This window comes from Bidens hawaiensis, unplaced genomic scaffold (genome assembly GCF_021521415.1).
Source record: "Bidens hawaiensis isolate Kalapana, Puna unplaced genomic scaffold, B.hawaiensis_p1.1 tig00040655_1, whole genome shotgun sequence".
Classification (NCBI taxonomy): domain Eukaryota; kingdom Viridiplantae; phylum Streptophyta; class Magnoliopsida; order Asterales; family Asteraceae; genus Bidens; species Bidens hawaiensis.
The window spans coordinates 34598-61236 of NW_027505672.1; positions in this window are offsets into that span (position 1 = coordinate 34598).

The window sequence follows — 26639 nt, forward strand, 5'->3', positions numbered from 1 at the left end:
ATTCCTAGTACAATGACTAAGCAGGTTTCGAGGACGAAACCTCTTATAAGGAGGGTAGACTTGTAACATCCCAAGTTTCTTCGGTATTTAAATAATTTGGGTTTAATTAAATTATAGAAGATAAATTAATTATCTAAAGTATGAGAGGAATAAGTGTCATTAGATGAAAAGTTAAACATGAAACCCTACCCTCTTCCTATAAATGTAGCCACCATCTTATTTAATCATCCTAGCCTCCAAACACATTCTTTAAGAAATTCCCAACAACCCACAAAGACACGACGATTCCCGGAGATCTAACCATCGGATTGGTATCAAAATTTAACTGAGTATTCATGGCTTATAAATGAAGATTCCCACTGATTATATATTCTATCAAAGGTTGGGAGTTCCGGATTTTATATGAAAAACCGTAATAACTAAAAATGGAATTTTCCGGCAACTGTTCAGCTTTTCCGGTGACTGTAGCAGCGTTTTCTAGCATCAACGAGCTGATGGGTTTGTAGATAGGGGCGAGACAGCTCCGTGGCCTCTTGAATCACTCAATTCCGAGTTCGTTTGATATGGTTTTGGTCTATTCGAGTGATTTCGAACATAAACCTCAAAGGTAAGTTTTTGCTAAAAAAGTTTACTTTTCGTGTACGGATTTGTATGAAAATTGGTAGGATGATAGAATGGTTCACGATTATTTATAAAGGAATGAACATGCTAGTAAACGGGTAGATGGTTCGTTTCGGGTAAAACGGTGAAAAGGACAGGTAAATGGAGTCGATTTTGCATGAAACTTGGTAGAATAGTAAATCGGACCTTATCACGTGAGAAAAATGTAAACTTGAATATAAACAAGTTGTTTGGAATGAAACGGGACAAACGGGTAACGTTTGAACCAAGTTGGTACAAATAAACAATATGGTTAAAGTCCAAGGCTCATTTATTATGCAATACGGGCAAAGCAATTCGAAAAGAAGGATGGAAAATGATCGGAATAAAATCATATTCAAATGGAAAGTAATCAAATCGAATGAACAAAGTAATCAAATCGAGTGGGAAAAGTGATCGAATAGAATGGGCAAAGTAATCGAATCAAATGAGCAGAGAAATCGAATTGAATGGACAAAGTAATCGAATGGAATTCTATTCGATTAGAATATGCCATTCAATTATAATCTGTCATTCGATTAGAATGGTCATTCGATTAGAACTATCATTCGATTTGAACTGTCATTCGATTAGAATGGTCATTCGATTAGAACTGTCATGCGATTAGAATTGTCATTCGATTAGAATTGAGATTTGATTAGAACTGTGATTCGATTATAATGATGATTCGATTAGAGTGATGATTTGATTAGATGATATAGTTAGAGGTAGTTAATTGATAGTTATAATTATTACACAGTTAGTCGTGCCCAACTGAAGAAATGTGCTACAATCAATTCCGAAAAAAGCAGGACCCAAGTTACTAGCCCCATTACCTTGTATGTTTTCAGGGTTGTGTGTATACTCAATGTGATTAGTTAATACACTTATCTTGAGTGGTAAGTGTATGATATGTGAATGTGTATGAACGATATATATAAGAGGTTAAGAGTATGCGTGAAAGTATATAATAAAATGTATGTGTAAGGAAATGTATGTATGGTTGTATGGGTAGAAGGGACCAGGCCCTAATAATATCTGAAATAAAAGGGACCAGACCCTACAAATGTCTGAGATGGTAAAGATAGTTATGTATGTAGTATGAAAGTACGAGAGTACGTAAGCATGAAAGTATAAAAGAATGTATTTATGAATGAATGAATGTATGTACGAAAGAAAGGTAAACAGATAAAGTATATAATATATATCTTCGGATGCGTATATGTAAGTGAGTGTATGAAATGTATGTTACATGATTAACTAGAACTCACTCAGCGTAGCTGACTTTTAGTATGCACGCAGGTAAATAGGTTAAAAGAGCTAGCATGAGGATGGCACATGGCATGGATTAATGGCTGGCATCTATGGATAGAAGAAATGATGTATTATCTTATGTTTTATGTTGAGACAATTTGTGATGTTTTAAGACAAGTATTCAATGGTTTGTAACGAATGGTTGACTTTTATCATTCCGCGAAAAGTTTTAATTAACTCTGATATTTGGAATTGTGCCTATGATTAAATCCAACATCCGAAGTAGGGCACCGGCACCTAGGTCTTACACCTTACCTTACGCGGATATTCGGAGTTTATATACCTAAGATTGTACGCGCAACACTGATACTCAATGTCGCGTACTAGGGCTTAAATCGGCGGAACTTCGGAGCTTGGCACACATTACAAGGTTCGGCACGCAAAACGATGTCTGGCACGTAAAACGAGGAGCGTTGGTCGTTGGGACTTGTCGCACGTACTACGATGCGAGTCGGTTTACGAGAATATAATTATCGGGTAGAAGGCACGAAAATCGAGGTAGAGAGTGTTTTTAGAGAGAGAGAGGAGTTGGTGTGAGGGAGAACTGTCGTGACCCCTTCTACTTATAGCTGAAATTCCGTCCCATCGCGTATCGCGATGGCCCTCTTTAAGTGTCATCGCGTATCGTGATGACTCATCATAATAAGAGTCTTCCACGTGTCGTCACGTGGCCTGACACGTCTGCCACGTGTTGGACACGCGTTGATGTGCTGTGTGCTCGGCTTGTAAAAATATGATGAATTGGATATCTAGCTTTTGCACAAGATCATGTTTTAAATTTATAAAAGTGATTTCTACAAAGACTAAGCACACACAAAATAGGCAAGTGTACCTATCGTATATGTAGAATAGTATTGGTAAGAATCAAGTATCGATCCGTGGACACAAAGGTTTCTAATAATAATCGTTGTTTTACTTTAATCGGAGGTTTTAATCATTTTGAGGTTAATAATTTTTTTGAGCTTTTTATAAAATATAAATGGTTATATATATAATATATAGTTGACCGAGACAAGAGATTCTAAACGGGTTGTTCAATTATGCGAAGGTTACCATCTAAGATTAAGAATCCACTCCATTTTTAGCGTTGATAATTAATATGTAGACATGTGATAGACTTGCCGTAGCAATATATGATAGATAGCTCCTTAAACCTTAAGAGAGCATCTTCAGAACTAAGGAGATGGTATGCGCATTTTAAAGTCCACCCTTTCCTAAAGTCATACCATCTCAATGATGTCGATTTGAGTTGACAAGTAGTTTCGTAAAGTAGAAAGATTAGGATTGACTTCGATTTCTCAAATACCAATTCTAACAACTTCGGGTGGTTGTAGTTCATCACACAACCTCCCCTTGGTTGATTTATGTAGGTTATAATTACACATTCCGTTAACATATGGTTTCCTTGACTAATTTAATATCCTAAGCAAAGTCATTTTCGGATTACCAAGGTTTAGAAAAATTCACCTTAACTTATATCTCATCATTTCTAAGTACAATATAAGGATCCGTGTTTCGATAGTGTATCAAAGTATTTCTATCTTTCAAGAGCATGAATCGATCATGAACGATTGCCAATGATATTGACAACCACCAACTTTGATTTAGTGATTTAAGATGGTGAAACATTTCTCATCAAAAGATAATTGTAATATAACCATGTACTTTACTAGACTACATCACATGCCTTGATTAACTATCAAGTAAAACAAAGCTTCTTCATAGATTTTAGATGGTAAAAGGAGTTTAGCTCATAATGAGCATAGTGATAGACATTAAGATGATTGATAACAACAAATACATGATTAAACTTTGAACAATCTAACCAAGTGTAGATGAATCCTTCTTCTTAATGATGGTAATGATGGTTGATGATGATGATTAGTGGTGATGACCTCCAAGCCTTCAAACTCTTCACTAGATCTTCAAAGTGAGTGTTAGTGTGTGTTTTTATAAGTGAAAACCGGAGAGAACTCTTTTCAAGGCACACTTGATGAATGCAACATGAGCCACTATTTATAGGCAATCTGGACGATGAGGCCGGCCCCGTGCATGATGAGCACGGCCCCGTGTATTTTTATGACATGTGCTAGATTTGTTTTGTCTTTTGTGTGAGGTGGCAACGGCCCCGTGGTTAGTAGGCACGGCCCCGTGTTGTTTAGTGACATGTGCTCAATTCTTCTTTGTCTTTTCTGCATTATCGTCCTCGGCCCCGTGCATGCTGAGCACGGCCCCGTGCTTTTGCTTCCAGATTTTGTCTTTTCTTGTTTCAGAAGCATGGGGCGTGTTTCTTAAGGCATGGGGGCGTGTTTCTTTGTTTTCTTGTGTTTTCTTCTGTTTTTCTTCGTCTTTTTGCTTATGTCTTCCTTGAGGCTTGGTTTCACCTAAAATTATGTTTTATTATGATAAGTAGTCTTTTATGCTATGTTATTAGATAGAAATTGCAGTTTTTAGAGATTATTTGATGCCGAAAAGATGTATATTTCTATGTACATCACGCGTCAACCGTTGACCAACCTGGTCATCGCGTATCGAGATGGCCTAACGTCTTAAGCCGTCGCGTATCGCGACACCGCCCTTTGTGGGATTTGGTGAGATGTCCATCGCGGATCGCGATGGCTCCTAGGTTATGCCCGTCACGTATCGCGATGGGTTAATATATCAGAAATTTTCATTTTTTATCCCTTTAGTTTAACAACTTGTCACATCTTGGTCTTGCTTCCACTTTCCAAAAACAATAAGGTGGCTCGCGGCGATGCGAAGTGCAAAGTGCACCATCAAAGCGCCACATTGAGCCCATCGCCCTTCGTCATCATCATCGTCCTCGTCCGAGCCGGTGCCCGTCGGGTGCTTCGCACCCTCCGCTAGGACCGCTGGGTGAATGTTAGGCATAAAATAATATTACTATGGAAACTCATTTTTTTATAAAGAGCTTCCAAATCTTTCTTACTTTCCATGTGGGATGAGTTCTATCTTCCTTATTATACCCATGTGGAATGCTTCCACTTTCTTCCATCTTTCTATGTGGGATGGATTCTTCTTCCCATTTTTAATAATATGAGATGGACTTCTTTATGGAATATTTTTATTTCCTTGTTTAAATTTTAAATTACTTATTTTTAAGAATAATTTTGATCCTTCAACTTTAATAAGTTGTAAAATTTGGATCGAAATTTTTGGGATGTTACAGATGATATAATGAAACTAATATATATAAACACACATAACATCTCATACCTATTGATCAATTAAGATCATGTCCTTTGATATTATTTGCTCAGGTTTATCCCACACATGATTATCCCAAAGCCCGATTACATGAACTTTAATTATTGAGTCATCCTTGGAATCCTTAGAAGTTGGTAGTTGATTGAGCATGAGAATTTTGTTCTCACCAACCGATCTATGTATTAGCAAGCAAAATATAAAACTGTAAAATAAGAGAAGGTAGAATGATTTGTTTAATAACATATTAATGTAATTGCGAAGAATACAAAAAAAACATACTAACCTGTTTGTAATTGCTTAGAGTAGTAGTGATTAACTCTCAGTTCCTAGATACCAGAAGTAGTGAATAACTGTCGCAGCAATAGTGTATTGCATATAATATTTGAACTGAATTTTAGATATGGAATGTTTAAATTTTGAATAATAAACCCGTGTAATTGGTAGATATTTTAATAAGTTGTTAAAGTTTTTAGGTAATAAATTGATTTATTGATAAACAACTAATAATCCTTGATTTAGGTTTATATAGTTATCTACAATAATTATAGTAAAGTCATTAGCTATTCATAAAAAAAATTTTGTAACCCAACTTTATTCGAAATTGTTAATATATTATGGAATATAATATTTAGTTAACTAAAAGTTATTTTAGTTATCAATATCTAATAATTTAATAACACTTATTTCTTAATTCTCTTTTAGGAATTTTGAATCAAGTATGCATTCTCATCAAGGAATTGTGATTCAAATTGATTTAGTTTGACATAATGTATAATTATTTAAACAACTAATAATCCTTAAAAGTGTTTTCATATTGATCTTGAATAATTTAGTAAAGTCATATTTTATTAAATCTATTAATTTAAAATAGTTTACCAATTGATAAAAAAACTTTAAATTTTTAATATTAAACAGATAGGTATTTCTTAATAACCAAGTACCATAATAAATTTTTTTGTTATATTTCTTTGATACTACATCGTTTTCTAAAAAGAGTAACATATAAAAAAATCGATATACATAATAATGTCAATATAACACATAATATAACGAATATTATTAAAATTTAAAGATATTGAAACCCAAATTAGTGAGAGTTGTTAAATTATATATTTTGTAATATACCTTGACTTTTTAAAACTAATTTGAATTGTTTTCCTAAAAAATATCTTTCCTACAAAATTTCTTTTTAACACTGATTTAAATTCTTTCCTAAAAAATATCTTTAGTTTACTATTTAATTAAAGAATCACTAGAATTTTTAAAATTAGGTATATAGACGTTTATGAAATAAAAATGTTAAGTACTCTGAAAAAATTAATAAAATAAGTATTTTATTTATGTGTTAAAAATGAGTTTACACTTTGTTTGATTAAAATTAAGAAAAAATATAATAAAAACAACATTTTAAATGTAACTTTTCTTCTATATTTATAAATATATAAGAAAAGTTATGTAAATTTAACCAAATTAACCTTAATTTGTAGACAATTTGGATAAGTTCGATGGCCCAATAATTTTAGTAAAGTCATATATTATTAAATCAATTAATTTAAAATAGTTGACTGATTGAAAAATAAAAAACTTTAAATGTTTCTTAATAACCCAGTCCATAATAAAATTTGTTGTTGTATTGGTTTGAGACTACATCGTTTTCAAAAAGCGTAACATATAAAAAAACCGATATACATAATGTCAATATAACTCAATATAACGAATTTTATTAAAATTTAAAGATATTGAAACCCAAATTATTAAGAAGTTCGGTAAATTGTATTTTGTGATATACCTTGACTTTTTAAAACTAATTTGAAATTCTTTTCTAAAAAAATATTTTATCTTTTGTTTACTTTTTAATTAACAGTTAAGATTAGAATTTTAAAATCAGGTATATAAATGATTATGAACGAAAAATGTTAAGTAGTCTGAAAACAATAATAAAAAAAATGTATTTTATTTATGTGTTAAAAATGAGTTTATAATTTGTTTGATTACCATTAAGTATATATATTATGATATAATAAACAAAATTTGTAACCGCAAAAGAAAATTAGGTGGTAGTTGTACATGATTACCACCTTCTTGAAGGGCAACTTCTTGTTGGGTAAACTTAGACATTGATACGGATTTAACACGGTGAGCAAACTAATAACTACAAATTGCATTAAGACAACTTAATTATGAATTATGATTTTATACAGAGACTAAATTATATGTAATGCATAATGCATTTTGCAAACCAAAGTATTTTTAACGAACATATGCATAATGCAAGGAGGAAATTGAAAATTACAAAAAAAAAAATGAATATCATCATGTTTAAAAATTAGGTATATAAACGATTATGAACAAAAAATGTTAAGTAGTATGAAAATAATAATAAAAAAGTAGTTTATTTATGTGTTAAAAATGAGCTTATAGACTGTTTGATTACAATTACTTCATGTCAGTCCCGAATATTCACTCACATTCACAATTAAGTCATAATTCACACATTAAATGTGTCGACAAGAGAGTTAATGACAGTTGCTATTTTTGGAAAGAAAACCGTTTGTTAAAGGCGGAATCAATAACAAACAGTGTAGTTGCTAAAAGATTAATAACATGTAACTAACACACAAGAATCACTCAAAAGATTTCCATTCATATAATATAAATCATACAAAGTTAATCGATTTAGGGTTTCATGATGGAAAGTTATGTCCGTACTATTCTATAACAACCGTCACGCTCAACAAATATTCTCTCAATAGTCTTTTCTCGTCTCTCTTTGAGGCGCGCCCTAAAATATTCTTTTTATAGACCTGACACCTCCAGATAGCTGTCATTCCACTAGAAACCCTAAATAATAATACATATTCAAAATACATATTCAAAACTATGCTAAGTGTAAAAACAGATCTTCCGGGTAGACTTTGAATAAGATATCTTCACCGGGTAGGCTTGTGCCTTTGTCTTCTTCGGGTAGACCTGGTGACCTTGAAGTGTGCTTGGACAGTTTTCCGGGTAGGCTTTACTTAGAGTATTTTCCAAAGGAAAGTACTCACCTAGCAGACTTCAATCTTATTGATCACATCAAACTTTGTCTGACGTGACCTTACGAGCAACCTTGTTCTTCAATGGTCCCTTCAACTCCTTGCTAGGAATAGCTTATTAGCAAACCCAAGTGTGCTTGGTAATACTGTAGCCTGCTAGAGTTGAACTCTACCCGATGTTACTTGAGATATTTCATTACTCACATCAAGCTTACTCGGACCACTGTTATTGATGAATACCCTGCCCAATCTTCCAATAACTTGGCTTCATGAGCTTGGTTAGCCAAGAGCTTACCCGGAGGTAAACCTTACTCGGCTAAGAAGAACAATCCTGCTAGACATAGTGAACCCTACTCGGGTATACACTAAAGAAGAATTCTAGAAGATAACCTTGCCCGATGGACAAAATACCTTGCTAGATTAAGAAAACCTTGCCCGGGAATCTAAGTGTGCTCAGATTTCCATACATAGCGATTTCATAGGAGGTTGAGAAGATTCCAATCTTCATTATACTTTTTTTGGGTCAAATCTTGACTCAACAATCTCCCCCTAGATTGGAACACCTCAGCTGTCCCAAAACACTTCTACAGTTACTTACACATAGTCAAAAATACACATCAAATCAAAATCAAATTTTACATATTCAAAAAGTAAACAATTACATATTCAGAATTTTGTCCGAAGACATTACATAGAAAAACCTATTCAAAGATCTTTTATCTTCTCCTTGCATCATAGGCTGCTTGTCTTCGATTGACCATCACAGTTCCTGCCCTTTGTCTGAAGATAGAAAGGATCTGGTAATAGATGTGACTTTCAGGAATATCCATATCCATTATATCTCTAAGATCTTCATCATGTAGATAGTTCAGGTCTTCATCCCTTTTGATTATCCCCAAGATAAGCCCATCTGAATTGCGAAGAACATAGTGGCCATCATTTTCTTTATATTCAATTTCAGCAATGATGTCATTCTTCTGAACTGTGTAATTTGGGCATGTCACTCTTCTTCCAATGCTTATACATGTATTCATATTAGACGGGATTTTTATCTCTCGCTGAAAGCTGATAGTTCAATTCAGCACTTCTTATCTTCTTCATTCTTGTTGCTCTTCTTGTACTATCTTGTTCTGTCAACTTCCAACTTTTCTTTTCTTTCAAAAATGGAAATCCCTTGTCAGCTTCGTTTTGCAGATACTTGGAGAGTTCATTTTGCTGTCTCCCGGCCAACTTGTTTCTATTATGATAATCATATAAGTTCAGTGTGGCTATTTTCTCCAATTGTTCTCTTGAATACTCAGCAAAATCATCTCTAAACACAATATCTCTCAATTGTCTACTTTGCATAATCATCTTCAAAGACTCAGAGACTGAGTCAAAGTAGAGAGTTCTTGGAAGATCCGCATTAGATTGTAGTCTTGCTTCTCTTTAGGATCCTGCTCTACTTGACTCTCCTCTTCCTGCTGATATGTGCTGCCTTGAGACAGGGAGCCTAAATGGGATAGATTTCATTGGTTTGATAGGCCTTACATTGATAGTTTTTATGAACATTGATTCTATCATTTCAGCAGGGAGGTTGATGAGTTCTGCAAATTTTTCTCCTGCTTCTTTACAAAGTCTCAAAATCATTTTCACTACCCCAGGATTGTTTGACAACCCTGCAGGCACAAATCTCCTTTCTATAAAACTTCTGGGGTTATCACCCTCTAACAAGACTTTCTCCCACTCAGACTTTTGCAAATAAAACAGTTCTTTCAAATCATCTCTACTCAATGCATTAAACGTATCCACATCCATTCCCCTTTGATTCACCATTATACCCTAGTATTTTGATCATTTCTTCATTTTCCCATGGAATAATATGTTCATCAACTGGTTCAGGTTTCACTTCCACTTGGATTGGGGTTTCATAAACAGTTGGCTCTTTTGATTTTTCCTTTTCAATTTGGGCCTTTTGTTTCTCCCTTAATGTCATGATTTTTCTTTTCTTCACTGGAGGTTCATGTTGATCTCCCGTTGGCTGCACACTGGATGGTCCAGGTTGCACTCTCTTCAATTTATCTTTCTTTTTAAACTTGTTGTAGAGTGACTCAACAGCAGCCTTAGTTAGGCTATTTACTGCTTCTGGTGCCACCCCCTTCTCAATTAAGTAACCGCATTTTCCAGCATATTTCCTTTTAAGAGCTTCAAGTTTCTTAGCAAGCTCATTTTCTCTAACAAATTTTTCTTTCAGTTCTTCTCTGGTGTTATTATAAGATTCTCTCAACTGTTCATGCTTGAAATGAGATAAGTCTTTCTCAGAATACCCATATATTCTCAAATAATCTTTGTACTTTGTCCATCTATGTTCTTTTGTTGTATTAGTTTCTCAATAATGTCCATTTCTTTGTTTAATCTTCTTTGTAGTTCATCATCATTTAAAGAAGATAAGATTTCAAAGCTTATTCCAAGACCCATCAGCTTGACAACTAGAGGATTTTTTCTTTTGGCTTCAATCAAGCTCTGCTCAATGCTTCTCCTTTGATCTACAGTTATTGTAACTTCAGGAGCCACAACATTAGCATTTTCAACATTTTCCTGATTCCCTTCATTGTCATCATCATTATCATTATCAGATTCATTAGATTCATCCTCCTCCTCTGTGGTTTCATTTACTACATCAATTTTTGGTTCATCTGGAGTTGGATTCTCAGGGACTGGAACACTTGGCACTCCTTGAACAAATTCTTCAGGCCTCAATGTTTGTAGTGGAATCGGCCTTAGAGGACTTGTTTCATCATCAGGTGTTTCAACATAATAATTATTCTTTTCATCCCATTTTCCTTTCTTCACATATTCATCTCTTCCATCTTGTTCACCAGCTTTTCTTTTTCTTGTGTAAAAATTTTCAAATCTACTTGCATTCTCATGATGAATTTTTGCAGCTTTAGCCATCATCTCCTCAAATGTATCTTCACTTTGTTTCTCAAGTTCCTTTTCAAGTTCCTGTTGAGGTTGGCTTGAGGATTTTGCAAACATACTTACTACAATAGCTAAAGAGTTATCAACTTCCTCAGCTCTTTTCAAATTAATCAAAGATTCAATTACAACTTGATCATCAGCCTCCTCTTCATCAATCATTTTGGTAATATTGGCTTGATTAATTAGAACCTCTGCTCTGCCAATTCTAATGGATCCATGGTTCGGGCAATGTGTTCCCTTTCCCATGTTTCATTTATGTCTTGTTGCAATCTTCTGGCAGCAGCAGTAGCTTTATCTTCTTCCTCCTCTTCTCTAACAACATTTGCCTTAACAGGCTCTTCTACCTCATCATTCTCATTTATTTTGCTTTTCCCTTATCCATCCTTCTTTTCTTATCGCTTTCAGTTTCGGATTCAAAGTCATCAATCTCTTTATCCAAAGCATCCATTTCCTCATCATGCTCTACCCTCTTGGAGCTTTCAGGTTGTTCAGTTTTAGGTTCAGTAAACTCCTCAGTAGCAGCATCATCATCATTGATCACATCAGTTTGAGCATCAGTTAAAATGTCAGTCAATACATCAGTCTGCATGTCAGTGGCTTCCTCAATGGTAGCCATATTTTCATCAATATTCATCCTTTCACCTTCAACCTCAATCTCATCTTCTTTCTCCTTTTCACCTCCAACAACATCATCATCTCTGTTCACAACATTTAACACTTCATTATTTACATCATAGTTCTGCTCACCTCCTTCTGACTCATCAGCCTCATATTCATCATCCGTTACCCTTCTCTCACTACTTTCCTCATCATCATATGCATTTATCAAACATGTCAAACCATCATAGATTGACATCACACCTGCATCATCATTACCAACAGCACCAGTTGGCTCGTTTACATTCTCCCCCTGTTTTGGGGCAGCTGAGGTCTTCTCAACCTCCTGCTCCAAAGTTTAAATTCTTGAAAGTGCATCAGCCAACTAAGCCTTCAGCTCCACATTCTCTTCCCTTAAATCTGCATTTTCATTTCTCAACTTCACAACTTCAATCATCAAGACAAAATTTCTTTGGTAAATATTAGAAATATGGGGAGGTGTAGTGGGTGGTGTTGTGGGAAATGGGTCAGATAAAGGATTTGAGGTTTGTGTCTGGTGTTGGGTTGAAGATTGGGGCAGGGTTTGAGATTGAGGTTGGATTTGAGGTTGTGAGGTTTGGCTGAAATCTGGTGATGGTGAGTGTGGTGGTGAGTCAAGGGGTGTGGTTTATGGTGTTGGAGTTATTTGAACCCCCCCTGATGTTGTTCTTAATCATCAAAATTGGCATCTTCTCCTTCTGCAAAACCAGCATCAACATCATCTCTCCTCACATTATTCCCATCATTACATCATCTCCATCATTATCTCCATCATTTCTATCATCATCATTACCATCATCATTCACATTCTCATCTCCTCCATCAGAGTCATCATCTTCATCATTCACATTCTATACAATTTGTTCCTCTTCAGCTAATAACTCATGTAGATGAGGAATTTGGATATTATCAACCATTAGCCATGATAGATCTTCATGTACAATATTTGGATCAAATCTGTTGGTACTACTTGACATGGAAAATCTCTTGAAAGTGTTTGGATTTTGTAATGAATGTGTGGTTCCTGTAACAGGTAGATCTTCCAACTCCTGGTTAAAAATGATCTGTAGAAATTTGGGATATTGCAGGAATCTATCATGTTCTACCTTCTTCAGGTTGCTCACAAGTCCTTCAAAATCATCTTTGAATAATTGAAAGGATATCTGAATAAGACAGCAACTGTGGCATTAGCCTAACCCCTACTCATGAATGTCTATGATCCCTTTCATGGGGCAAAACCCTGAATGATGTGATGAATCACAAATCGATATAACAAGGGGAACATTACTTTTTGGAATTGTCCTTCATGAACAGTCCCCTGATAACCCATCATTTGACTAAATATTCTGAAAAGTTGAGCAGTTGTCAAATGAATTGAATCTGGGTTATCATCATTTAACCGCAAGAATCTTCTAATAACTCCTTAATCAATCCGAATTTCTTGCTTTGAAACAGTGGCTTCAATTCGTTTACCATTGACGTCGTCATAAAACCTTGATGATCTCCAAAAATCAAGAGAATGATTTCGATAGATCATTGGATATTCAGTTAAAGCAAAGTTAATGTTGGATCGTTGCAACCATCTGATCATCACAGCGACCTCTTCATTATATGGAATCACTTGCAACAAGGCACACATGTTGTGCTTGTGTTCAAACTCATATCTTGGTTGGTTATCATCCGCCATATCTGAAAGACAAAATCAAACACATTCAAAGAAGAAATTAGTCCTAAAGTTCACGACTTTGACTAATTTCAGGTTATAATTTTGAAGAAGAAAGAAATAAATAAATATCATTAAGAACCTGTTCTTCGACAAGTTTATAACCTACACATAAAACAGAGATATTAGTAATCATGAATAATCAGAGCTCATTGTCACTTAATCGTGGTCAAAAAACACTTAATTAATGCTTACCGAGTCGGATTGTGTGGGCTGATAAATTAGGGTCAGGATTAATGATGAATGAGATAAGTCGGTTAGGTTTCTTTCAAGAGCAATCAGTGGAAGGAGAGAGAGAGAGAGAGAGAGAGAGAGAAAGAGGGAAAATAATGTTGAAAAACTTCTCTCACTTCATTCTCAGCATTATTATAACAACTTAGATAGGTCAACAACAGGTCTAGACTTAACATGAATTTCATTTCTTTGGTGATATGATTAAGTTTCAGTTAATATGTATAATTCTTAATGGATAACACACGTTATTTTCTGATGCTCCTTATCTATTCTCAAGGCTTATTTGGCTTTCTTCAGATCACCCCAATTTGACTTTGACCCCCTGGATTTGGTCAAAATTTTAATGACAGAACATATTTATAACAAAATTGTTGGATTTTTCTTTTCAAAATTTACAAACATATACGAGGTTGAACGTTGGACTTAAATGCCACGCGGGTCGGACTTACAGGCCTTTCATTCGGAATGTTTAAAGGACTTATATGATTGCCTCCACCCCTGTAGTTCTAGAATTAACCCTCATGTTTCATTTTCTTTGTAATTTGTGAACATTAATCAACTTTTGGTTGATAAAATATTTAAAAATTATGCTGTTCACAGTTGTTCTTAGTCATTCTTTAAATTAGACATTTCATTTTTGTGACCAAATACCAACAGGCTTGTGTATGACTGGATAATAACTTTTCTGCCTATCATTTCGAAATATTTATATAGGAACATGCATATGTAACTCCACATAAGAAATAGCAATGTCTTTATGTTTATATCACCTTAGATTTTACACATCATGAGAAAGCAACCATGCATGCTAATGACTGTATTAAGTGCCATTTTGGCCTAATAAATCCATATGATTGGCTAGTCAATTTACTATCATTTCCCATATTAAAACAGTTTTAAATTCAGACACCCCAATATCTCTTATTTGACATGTTAACGGCTATCCTGTCTGGCCACAAGTGGTCAACAGGACCAAACATATATGTGAGTATATGTCCTTTCAAAATCAGAGTTATTGACATAATTTTAAGTGAAAGAATAGAAAATAAGTTACCATTACCCCAAATGCTTTCAGTTTTCTAGGTTAATGGCTATCCTATCAATTCTGAGAACAGGTGACAGGACAAAACATATACAAGTATATGCCTTTCCAACTTGAGCTAATAACATAATTTTCAGCAAAAGTAACTTTTTGAGACTTTTCATTGAAAATTTTCCTTTTTAAGCTTCTTTAAAGCTTGAACTTAATAGTATTATCATATCTCTACACCATTAACAACTTGCTCTTGCATTTTCAAAATATGTTTTGATCAAACATGTTTCTTAAAAATTTCCAGTCATGCATATCATTTTAACTCAAAGACACATTCTGACACAATAACAAGCAGATCATATTCAAATCTTAACCATAAATGACATTATCAAAATAATCAGACTTCTCATAATGCATAGTCTAACAGATCCTAATAACATCATCAGATCAGATTATTCATATATTCAAACATTTAATCATGACATCAGATAAGCATATAATCAATTTTGACAGTTCAAACTACTTATCATGACATCTTATCTGTCAACTGATAAACAATTATAAGCATCAATGATACCTAATTTGCACAGATAATTAGTTAAGCACATATCAGTTAACATAAAAAATATCATATTCAAGCATATTCACACAACCATTCAATTTATGGGACATCTATCAATATAGTCAATTAGCACATAGAGGCAAACTTCAAGCACATATCCTCAATCAGACCTCATCAGAGTTGATCATCCCCAGGGCTTTCAAAAGAAAGTTAAACCTGGTTCTGTCAAGTGGTTTGGTAAATAAATCAGCCAAGTTATCACTTGTATAAACTCTTTTCATCTCAATAAAACCTTTTTCACTACAATCTCTTATAAAATTATGTCTGATTTCAATGTGCTTAGTCTTAGAATGCTGTACTGGATTCTTAACAGTGAAATATGCAGCAGTATTATCAATAAAATAGGGGTGTTTAGAAAATTCAAACCATAGTCCAGCATTTGGTTCTGAATCCAGAGAACTTGAGCACAGCAAGCAGATGCAGCAATGTATTCAACTTCTGCAGTTGATATTGATATAGTGATTTGCTTCTTGTAATGCCATGACACTAGCATGTCTCCTAAAAATTGACATCCACTTGAGGTTGACTTCCTGCTCAATTTGCAGCCATCATAATCACTATCTGTGTAGGCAATCAAATCAAAAGACTGGTTCTTTGGATACCAAATCCCCAAGTCTGGTCTTCCTTTCAAATACCTAAAGATTCTCTTTACTGCATTCATGTGAGAAACTTTTGGACTTGACTGGAATCTTGCACAGACACACATAGCATATATAATGTCAGGTCTTGTAGCAGTTAGGTACATCAGGGATCCAATTTTGGCTCTATATTCATGTTCATCTACAGGCTCCCCCTTTTCATCAGCTATCATCTTTTCTTTTGTGTCCATTGAAGTTGAAGCAGTTTTGAATTCATGACATTTGTACTTATTCAAGATGTCCTGCACATATTTAGTTTGGTAAATGAAAATCCCATCAGTTTTCTGTTGAACTTGCAATCCCAGAAAGAAGTTCATCTCTCCCATAGAGCTCATACTGTATTTGGATTTTATTACCCCTTCCAACTCCATACACATTTGTTCATTGGTTGACCCAAAGATTATATCATCAACATAGACTTGTAACAATAGCAAATCTGATCCCTTCCTTTTATAGAAGAGTGTCTTGTCAATGGCTCCCCTTTGGAAACCATTTTCAAGAAGATGATTTGACAACTCATCATACCATGCTCTAGAAGCCTGATATAATCCATATAGGGCTTTGTTTAGCTTATACACCCTGTTAGGATACACTGGATCCTCAAAACCTGGTGGTTGAGTAACATACACCTCTTCATCAATCTTTCCATTTAGGAATGCAGACTTGACATCAAGCTGGAATAACCTAATGTTCTTTGAGGCAGCATATGCAAGAAAAATCCTAATAGCTTCAAGTCTTGCAACTGGAGCAAAGACTTCCTCAAAGTCAATTTCTTCTTCTTGTAGGCATCCAAGTGCAACAAGTCTGGCTTTATTCTTAATCACAATACCCCTCTCATCCCTTTTATTTCTGAAAACCCATTTTGTTCCAATTGCAGGTCTGTTTCTTGTCCTATCCACAAGATCCCAAACATGTAGATCTCTTAACTGAGCCAACTCCACTTGCATTGTTTCTACCCAACTATTGTCCTTCAGTGCTTGAACAATGTTCTTCGGTTCTATCTGGGATAGAAAGCAAGAGTACAAACAGATGTTTGCAGATTCAGAATGGCTTCTTGTAACTCTTTCATATATATCTCCAATGATGTTTTCAGAAGGATGATTCTTTTCAACATAAGGGGTTTGAATTATCATATCAGCAGACACATTAGTGTCAAGATTTGATTCATTGAGATCTGGTTCCTCAATGATCAATTCAGTTTCAGCATCATGAAACTCTGGTGCTTCTTCATTATTCTGTCTTGAAGTGGATGCACCATTGTTTCCCATATTCAATCTTTCAAACAGATCTTGAAACCTTGTTGTTGATACAACTTCCTCTTCACATGCTTGGTTGCTTGGGTTTCCCTCATTCAGATTTTGATCATTTTGCATTTCTTGATTGTCTTGATTGATGTCTGCATGATCATGTTCTAGACTGTGATTGTTCTCATGATCATTGTCTTGAACTTGTTCAACAGTTTCACTTGAGGGATTCTTTATAAATGAATATTCCTTTTCTTTACTTGCAACCTTCTTCCATAACTTTTCAAAGTCCAATGTTTCCTTATTTTTCTCTTCAATCACACTAGTCTTGTAGAATGAATCATCAAAGTCTTCAGAATAAATCTTGAATGACTTGATTAATCTTTCATGATCAAACAGCCATGCTGCACCATCAACTGTGTTGAATTGATTTTCATTAAAGATAATTTCAGATGATTCAATTACACTCATATGATCTTTCACATACACCCTATAAGCTTTTGAGTGTGTAGAATAACCAAAAAAGAAGCAATCCAAGGATTTAGCTTGAAACTTGTTTAAATAGTCCTTGGTGTTCAGAAGTGAACATTTGCATCCAAAAGGCTTGAGAAACTTGATGTAAGGTTTTCTATTAAAGAAAATTTCATAAGGAGTTTTGTTGTGTCTTTTGTTGAGAAGTACCATGTTTTGAACATAGCAGGCAGTATTAATGGCTTCTGCCCAAAATGTAACTGGTAAGTTAGCATTTGCTAGCATGGTTCTTGCAACTTCAATGAGTGTTCTGTTTCTTCTTTCTGCAACACCATTTTGTTCAGGAGTTCTAGGAGCTGAGAATTGTTGTAGTATTCCTTTTTCTACACAAAAGTCTTCAATCACTCCATTTTTTAACTCAGTACCATTGTCACTTCTCATCACCTTAACCCTCTTATCAAGTTGATTCTCAATCCTTGTCACACAGCCCTTAATCAACTCTACAGTCTCATCTTTTGTACTTAGGAAATAAACCCAAGTATATCTTAAATAATCATCAATGATCACTAGACAATATCTTTTCTTTCCTATGCTTGGTACACTCACAGGACCAAAGAGATCCATGTGAAGTAATTCAAGCATTTGATCAATTGAATTGATGAGTTTTGTCTTATGAGATGACTTGTGTTGCTTGCCTTTTTGACATGATATGCAATTATCATCCAATTTGAACTCCCTTGTAGGCAAACCAATTACATGTTCACCCTTCACAAGTTTGTTCATGTTCTTCAAATTCACATGACATAATTTCCTATGCCACAATTTTGACTCATTCTCAGTGGCTTTGAAAACAAAACATGTACCACCTCTAAACAGCTTCTTTCGTGTTGAGCTCATACAATTTGCCATTTCTTGGGGCCATCATCATAATCATGTCTGGTGGGATTACAAACTCAGGTTTTAAAATGAAACAGTGTGAGTCATCAAACCAACTTTATAACCCTTATCACACATCTGTGATATGCTCAACAGGTTATATTGTAGTCCCTCAACATAAAACACATTGTTAAATGAAACTTTTCCATTTGTTAAAATTCCCTTTCCAACTATCTTTCCCCCATTCTCATCACTGCCAAATGCCACAGGACCTTCAAACTTCTCTTCATAATTAACAAGTGACCTTTTGTCACAAGTCATGTGCCTAGAACAGCCACTATCCATATACCACACTTCATTCAGTGGAGTGGACTGTTCCTGCACAAATCAAAGAAGTTGATTAGTTAAGTGATGAAGTGCAAGCTATTTCAACTTGAAAAACATCAGTTACAGTTTCAATAGCAACATTGGGTGTGAGTGTTATGGGTTCAGGATTTTCATGTGTCAACTCAAGATTGTCTGAATTGTCAGTTTCATAACCACACTCTCTTGGAGTTTTCGCAAATGAAGTTGGATTTTTGCAATCTCTTAGTGCACTTTCACAGTCTTGAACAACATAGTCTTTCTTTTCTGAGTAATCTCTTACATCATCAATCATTTTCACCTTAGTTTCAACCTTAGGTTTCCAAAGGAATCCTTGAGGTTCATAACCATGTTTTAATAGAAACTTTTCATCACCAATTAGTTCAGTTGGTTTCTTTCTAGGAAAGACAACCTTGTTTCTAGTCTTCTCACTGCTTGGTGATCCTTGAGAATCATCAGACTTAACTGATTTTGTGTCCTGTGTTGGGATAATTCTCAAAGGTTGAAAATTTTTCTTGCAACTTTCTCAGCCTTCTTAGGAGATGTGCTTCTTCTTACTGATTTAGTCACATGCGTCTTTGTCTTGACATCAGCTTTCTCCTTCTTCTTAGTTTCTTCTTCAGCTTTCAACACATCTTTACTCATGGTCTCTCTTCTACACACCTTTCCTTTTCCCAGGTAGGCATCATACTTTTGCTTGTACAAAACAAAGTCTTGTCCGTACTTTGTCTCATCTGGGACATGAAAAGGTTTGAAGTTGAATCTCTCATTACAGGAATCGGTGTGGTGGCCATATTCATCACATTTCTTGCACCAAACTTTTCCCTTGTATTTTTCATGATCACTTCCTTTCTTAAACCTTTCACTTGGTCTAGATGCTTTGACACCAAGTGTCTTTTAATTCTTCAGACCATCAAAATCAATTGAGAAAGGAACAGATTTCTCAATCTTGATGTCTTTTCTATCAACTTTACTCTTGACAAAGACAATTTTCTTCATAACCAAAGGTTCTTCATCTATGCTATCCTTATGTCTTGACTGCGTCTTCTCATATTCTTCCAAAGTTTCCACTTCCCCAATATCAAACACCTCATGACTAGAGAAAACTGGATAAACAGGAATAAAGTTTTCAACATCAACTGTATCAGTCACCTTTTTCTTGTTGTTGTTTTTTATCTTTTCCAATACAGCCTTGCTTGGTGGCCTTACTGCATTGTAGTTTATCCTTTTCTTCTCACATATGTCAAAAGACACATGCTCTCTCTTCATTCTTTCATTTTGTTTATTTATTCTTGGTGTGACAGGTGGATACAATGGAAGTTTGTCAACTGATTCTGGTTTCTTCAATTTTCTACCCTTATCAGCAGCCTTGATTTCTTAATCAGTGATCTGATCACTCAGATCACTTAAGTTATCAGCATTCAGATCATCAGAATCAAAATCTTCTTCAGAGACTTGTACTCCAGTTGACTTATCTTCTTTCAATTCTTCCTTAACCACAAATTCTCCTTCTTCACTCACCTCAACATTCTTGTAGAGATCAACAAATTCTTATTTGTCTTGAAAGGCATCTCTGAATTGTTGTAGATATGCATCTCTCTTCTCTTTGTCTACCTTGGGCATAAAATTGTTGTTAAATGGTGGTGGAACTGCTTTGTATTTGTCTTCCTCTTTCACTTGGTTCAGTATGCCACAAATGTTTCCTATGGAAACCAAGTTCTTGAGGAATTCATTATCAACTTGAAATTTTATATTCAACGCCTTCTCTTCTACAATCATCTTCTTCAACCCTTCAATCTCAGTGGTATATCTCTTTTGAGCTCTATAGCTGCTTATACAATCATCTTCTAGACATTTAATTTTCTCTTCATTGATCAACTCACTTGTCTCATACCCATTGATGATACTTTGTTTCCTAAAACACTCACCCTCCAGCTTGCCTACCTTTACAGTTAATTCATTGATAATTTCATTTAAATCAGCGGTAGGAGTAGAGTGTACCTGAGATGATGTTCCAGCATCTTTCTCAATCAAAGCCATAAGTGCAACATTTTCCCTCTTGATGTCATCTGCAATGTCTTCTTCACGATTGCTCCAGTCAAAATCACCCTCATGTTGTGCAGCCAAGGCTACATTTCCTTGATTTCTAGGTGTTGAGTTTTAACAAGATTATCAAAGTGATAAAATCCCTATTTTACCAAAAACGCAGCGGATATAAAAGTTTTAAATCTTGTTAATATGATATGTATAAAACCAATTTTAAACATGCAAAACCCAAACCCGGATCCAAATACGAATTACACGGTATCAAATACATGCATGTCACTATAAGTCCATGCATGTTACTACTACCTTTCAATATGACAAAACCGGGTGAAAGAGATGATGATTGAAAGGTAAGAACTTGAATATGGAAGCTCCTCAAGCTAGCATACCCCAAGCTTCAACAACACACCACTTCTAGCTAGGATTTGCACTTGAAAATTTTCTTCTTCTTTTCTTATGTTGGATGAAAATACCCAAGAGAGGAAGAGAGAAAAGTTTACTTGGAAATTATGTGTGTTATGAAAGAATGAAAGAGAAAGACTTGGTTTTATTTAAAGGCATCTTTCTCTCCACCAATAATAACCATTGCATGTCTCCACTCACCTTGCATGTCTCCACTCAAACATATAATAATATTACATTTGAAAGAGTTATTATCTTTTTCTTTTATAAAACTTTAAACATATATATATATATATATATCCATACATATATACTTTTATAAGTTTATAACTTATAACTTATAAAATCTATTATATGTTAAGAGACATGCTTGGTTATTATTATTCACATATTGTTATTTAACCAACTTAAATAACACTATGTAATGTTCTTTCATAAAACATAAATCATCCATATGATTTGTTTATTACACAAGTACATTTTATTTAGAAACCCCTTTCCAAATAACTCAAGTGTTAATATTCATTTGTTATGATCACATCATATATGAACAAATATTATCGGTGTTTGTCTAGCTTGTTATTGGGTATGACCCGACTTGGATCATAACGTACTAGCCACATCAATTTAATATGTCTCTTGGGCAGACCGAGTCCAACAATCTCCCACTTGCACAAGATACATAGAAGATTGATGCAAGTAGCAAATACCGCCTAACTACGGTTTACAACCCCTAATACGTATGACAAAGTGCCATTCATTAACGTCATCCCTTTCAAGTCCCATACTTGAAAATGATTTAGGTGAAACTATCATTTATCCTTTTGCCACAAATGTCATGTTAAATCCAGAGACACAGAGTGATCATTCTCTGTTGATTTAACTTGTCAGGCCTTAGACATTTAACTCTCAACGAATAAGAGGGACAAATCCCATATTGACTACATACGTCTCTCACTATCACCTTGTGCTATACTTGAGCTTAGCCTTATGTACTGACATATTTCAGAGCAGCGAAGAACTAAGTCAAAGCATAATAGTCGATGAATATCAAGACCCAATATGTATCTCAGGTCGGAGGATACTATGAAGTTCACCTTTACTCAAATTTACTTATGATCACAAATCCCAAGGATTCCATGCACTAAAATTGAGAGCGAGTCAGTCCAATATTTATCCCATAAATATCTATGAACCTTGGCAGCAACCCTTTGCTATATTCATACCTCATGAATATCTACCAATCCAAGTTCATAATAGTCTTACTTTCACATTTGTTCCCACAAATATGAACAACTACGGACGTTTAGAATAATTCAAATTATTCACGGATTTAAACATACTAAAATGGAACATAACTCAAGAACATGACCATAACCAAAACCATATGATTGAGTTAAAATAAAATTGTTCCAATATCCAAATACAAATTTTGATCAAATCCAATCACTAGAATATCGAAGTCCTAAGGCGCAAGTATGACTCTCATGCTTCGGCCTTTCAAGGAGTTTCGTGAGTGGGTTCGCAATGTTTTGATCAGTGTGAACTTTGCGAATACATATCTTTCACTTTTCAACTTCATCCCTTATGTAGTTGAATCTCCGCTCAATGTGCCTAGTCTTTTGATGTGCGCGGGGTTCCTTGATTTGAGCAATCGCACCCTCGTTGTCACAAAAGATCTCTAGAGGGTCCTGAATGGTACGAACCACTCCTAAATCGGCAATGAACTTTCTAATCCATGCAGCTTCTTGAGCTGCCAGGGAGGCGGCGATGTATTTAGATTCAGTGGTGGATAAAGCTACCACGTCTTGTTTTGCACTCTTCCATGAGACAGCACCACCATTGAGAACGAAAACGTATCCCGATTGTGATCGAGAATCATCTCGATCAGTTTGGAAACTCGCATGAGTGTAACCCTTTACAACGAGTTCCTCCTCACCAGAGCCATATATTAGAAACATATCCTTAGTCCTTCTAAGGTATTTCAATATGCTCTTAACAGCCATCCAATGGCTAGTTCCCGGATTTTGTTGGTATCGACTTGTCATGCTCAAGGCTCATGACACATCCGGTCTAGTGCAAATCATGGCATACATGATGGATCCTATAGCAGATGCATATGGGATACCACTCATTTTGTCTTGCTCATCCTTTGAGCTTGGACATTGAGAAGCACTCAACATCGTTCCTCTTTGAATAGGAACCAAACCTTTCTTAGAGTGTTCCATCTTGAACCTTTTCAAGATCTTGTCAATGTATGCACTTTGATTCAAACCTATCAACCGCCTTGATCTATCCCTATAGATTCTTATTCCCAGAATATAGGTGGCTTCACCAAGATCCTTTATGGAAAAACAGCTTCTAAGCCAGGCTTTTACACCTTCCAAGGTTGGAATGCCATTTCCAACAGTAATATGTCATCAACATATAATACCAGAAAGGTTATGATGCTCCCACTAGCTTTCTTATACACACAAGCTTCATCAGCGTTTTTGATGAATCCAAATTTCTTAACTTCATCGTCAAAACGGTGATTCCAACTTCTGGATGCTTGTTTCAATCCATAGATTGATTTCTTCAACTTGCATACTTTGTTAGGATGTTGTGGATCGACAAAACCTTCAGGCTGAACCATATAAACATCTTCATTAAGATGCCCATTTAGAAAAGCAGTTTTGACATCCATTTTCCATATCTCATAGTCATAATATGCGGCTATGGCAAACAATATCCTTATAGACTTTAGCATCGCCACGGGCGATAAAGTTTCATCATAATCTACCCCTTGAGTTTGAGTGAAACCCTTTTCTACAAGTCTAGCTTTATAAGTATCCAAGTTTCCATGCATATCGGTTTTCTTCTTGAAAACCCACTTACTTCCAACCAGCTTGGAATTTAGAGGTGGAGCAACCAAGTCCCATACTTGATTGTCATGCATGGATTGCATCTCAACATTCATGGCTTCTAGCCATTTTTCACAATCAGATTGCGACATTGCATCTCGGTATGTGGTGGGTTCATCCGAATCAACCACGTAGCATCCATCCATGAAAAATCCATATCTCTCAGGTGGGGTGCTAACTCTACCAGATTTGCTAATGTGTTTGTGTGTTTTGATCAACCATTTGATCATCCTCAACAACCTCTTGTTAATTGCTAGTGTCAACCAAACGTGTATCGGCTTGTAGTTCTCGATCCTCTTCGAGTTCTACAGTTCTATCAGTTCCTTCCATAAGGAACCTTCTTTCCAAGAACTTAGCCTTTCGAGCTATAAACACTTTATGCTCGCTTGGATTGTAGAAATAATATCCCATCGAATCCGTGGGATATCCTACAAATATACACTTAGTGGATCGACATTCAAGTTTTTCAGGGGTGTAGATCTTAACATAAGCCTCACAACCCCATACCTTTAAATATGAAAATTTTGGAGCATTTCCATGCCATATTTCAAAAGGTGTCTTATCCACTTTCTTGGTTGGTGCCATATTTAAAATACGGGCAGCAGAGATCACAGCGAAACCCCAAAATGATAAAGGTAATGAGCATCTAGCCATCATGGATCGAACCATGTCCAATAAAGTTTGATTCCTCCTTTCGGACACACCATTATGTTGTGGTGTTCCAGGTGGAGTAAGTTGTGAGACAATCCCACAACTCCTAAGATGTTCTAGAAACGCATCATTGAGGTATTCACCTCCTCTATCGGAACGTAGTACTTTGATTGTTTTGTTGAGTTGATTTTGTACTTCATTTTGGAAAACTTTGAACATTTCAAAGGCCTCATTTTTGTGTCTTAACAAGAACACATACCCATAGAGACTATAATCGTCGGTAAAGGTAATAAAGTATATTTCACCATTTCTTGTCATTGTCCTAAAAGGTCCACATACATCCGAATGTATGATACCTAATAAGTCTTTCGCCCTTTCATTTGTTCCATTAAAGGGTTCTTTGGTCATCTTTCCCAATAAACAAGATTCACATTCATCAAATGAATCAACATTTGATTTCAAAAGACCATTCTTTCGAAGTGTATGAATACGATTCTTGTTTATGTGACCAAGACGACAATGCCAAAGAAAAGTATTACTCAAATCCATTTTGAGTCTTTTGGTGTTAGCTTGGTACAACGAGTTACAATGTATGAGTCATCATGAATTAATTCATAAATGCCATAAAACGGCATCGCTTTAAAATAAAAGACATTATCCATGAAAACATAAATACCATTATCAACAAACTTAAAGTCATAACCAGATTGTCTTAATACAGAAACAGAGATAATATTCCTAGTTAAACTAGGGGGAATATAAAATGTTTTTCAAAACAATTTCCAAACCATTTGGAAGCTTTAAAACATAATCTCCTCTGGCTTGGACGTCAACCTTTGCTCGATTGCCCATGAAGAGACTTATATCTCCTTTCTTCACCTCATTTCTTCTTTTGAACCCCTGCAATGAATTGCATATGTGAGTTCCATATCCGGTATCCAATACCCATGTGTTAGAAGAAATAATATTAAGATCAATGTGAATCATGAAAGTTGTACCTGAGGTTTGCCCCGCATCCCTCTTAGCTTTCAACTCCTTGAGATAGGTCGGACAGTTTCTCATCCAATGACCTATCTCACCACAACCAAAGCACGGATCCTCAACGCTAACCTTTAGCTTCTTTGGCTTTGGCTCCGCCTTTGCCTTTCCCTTGAACCCCTTCTTGACTTGCCCCTTACCAACGGCAACCTTTGCTTTTGGTTCCGGGTGATGCCTTTTCTTTGAGCCACCCTCATTGATTGCAAGAACGGGTAAAACCTTTTTACCCATGCCGGCCTCGGCTGTCTTAAGCATTGCGTGAAGCTCACCAATGCTTTTGTCCCATCCATTCATGTTGTAGTTCATGACGAATGTCTCAAACCTTTTAGTTAAGCCATTTAGGATTAAATCCGTGGCTAACTCTTTTGAGACGGGACAGTTAAGCCGTTCAAGCCGATCAATGTGGCTCTTCATCTTAAGTACATAAGATGAAACAGATTGGGTTTCTTTCATATGACATGCATGAAGCGCTAGAACCGTTTCGAATCGCTCAACCCGAGCTTGAGTAAAGGAACATTTCCTTAAGTTGGGTTATCATGTCATACGCCCCATGATTCTCGAAATCCTTTTGGATCTCGGGAA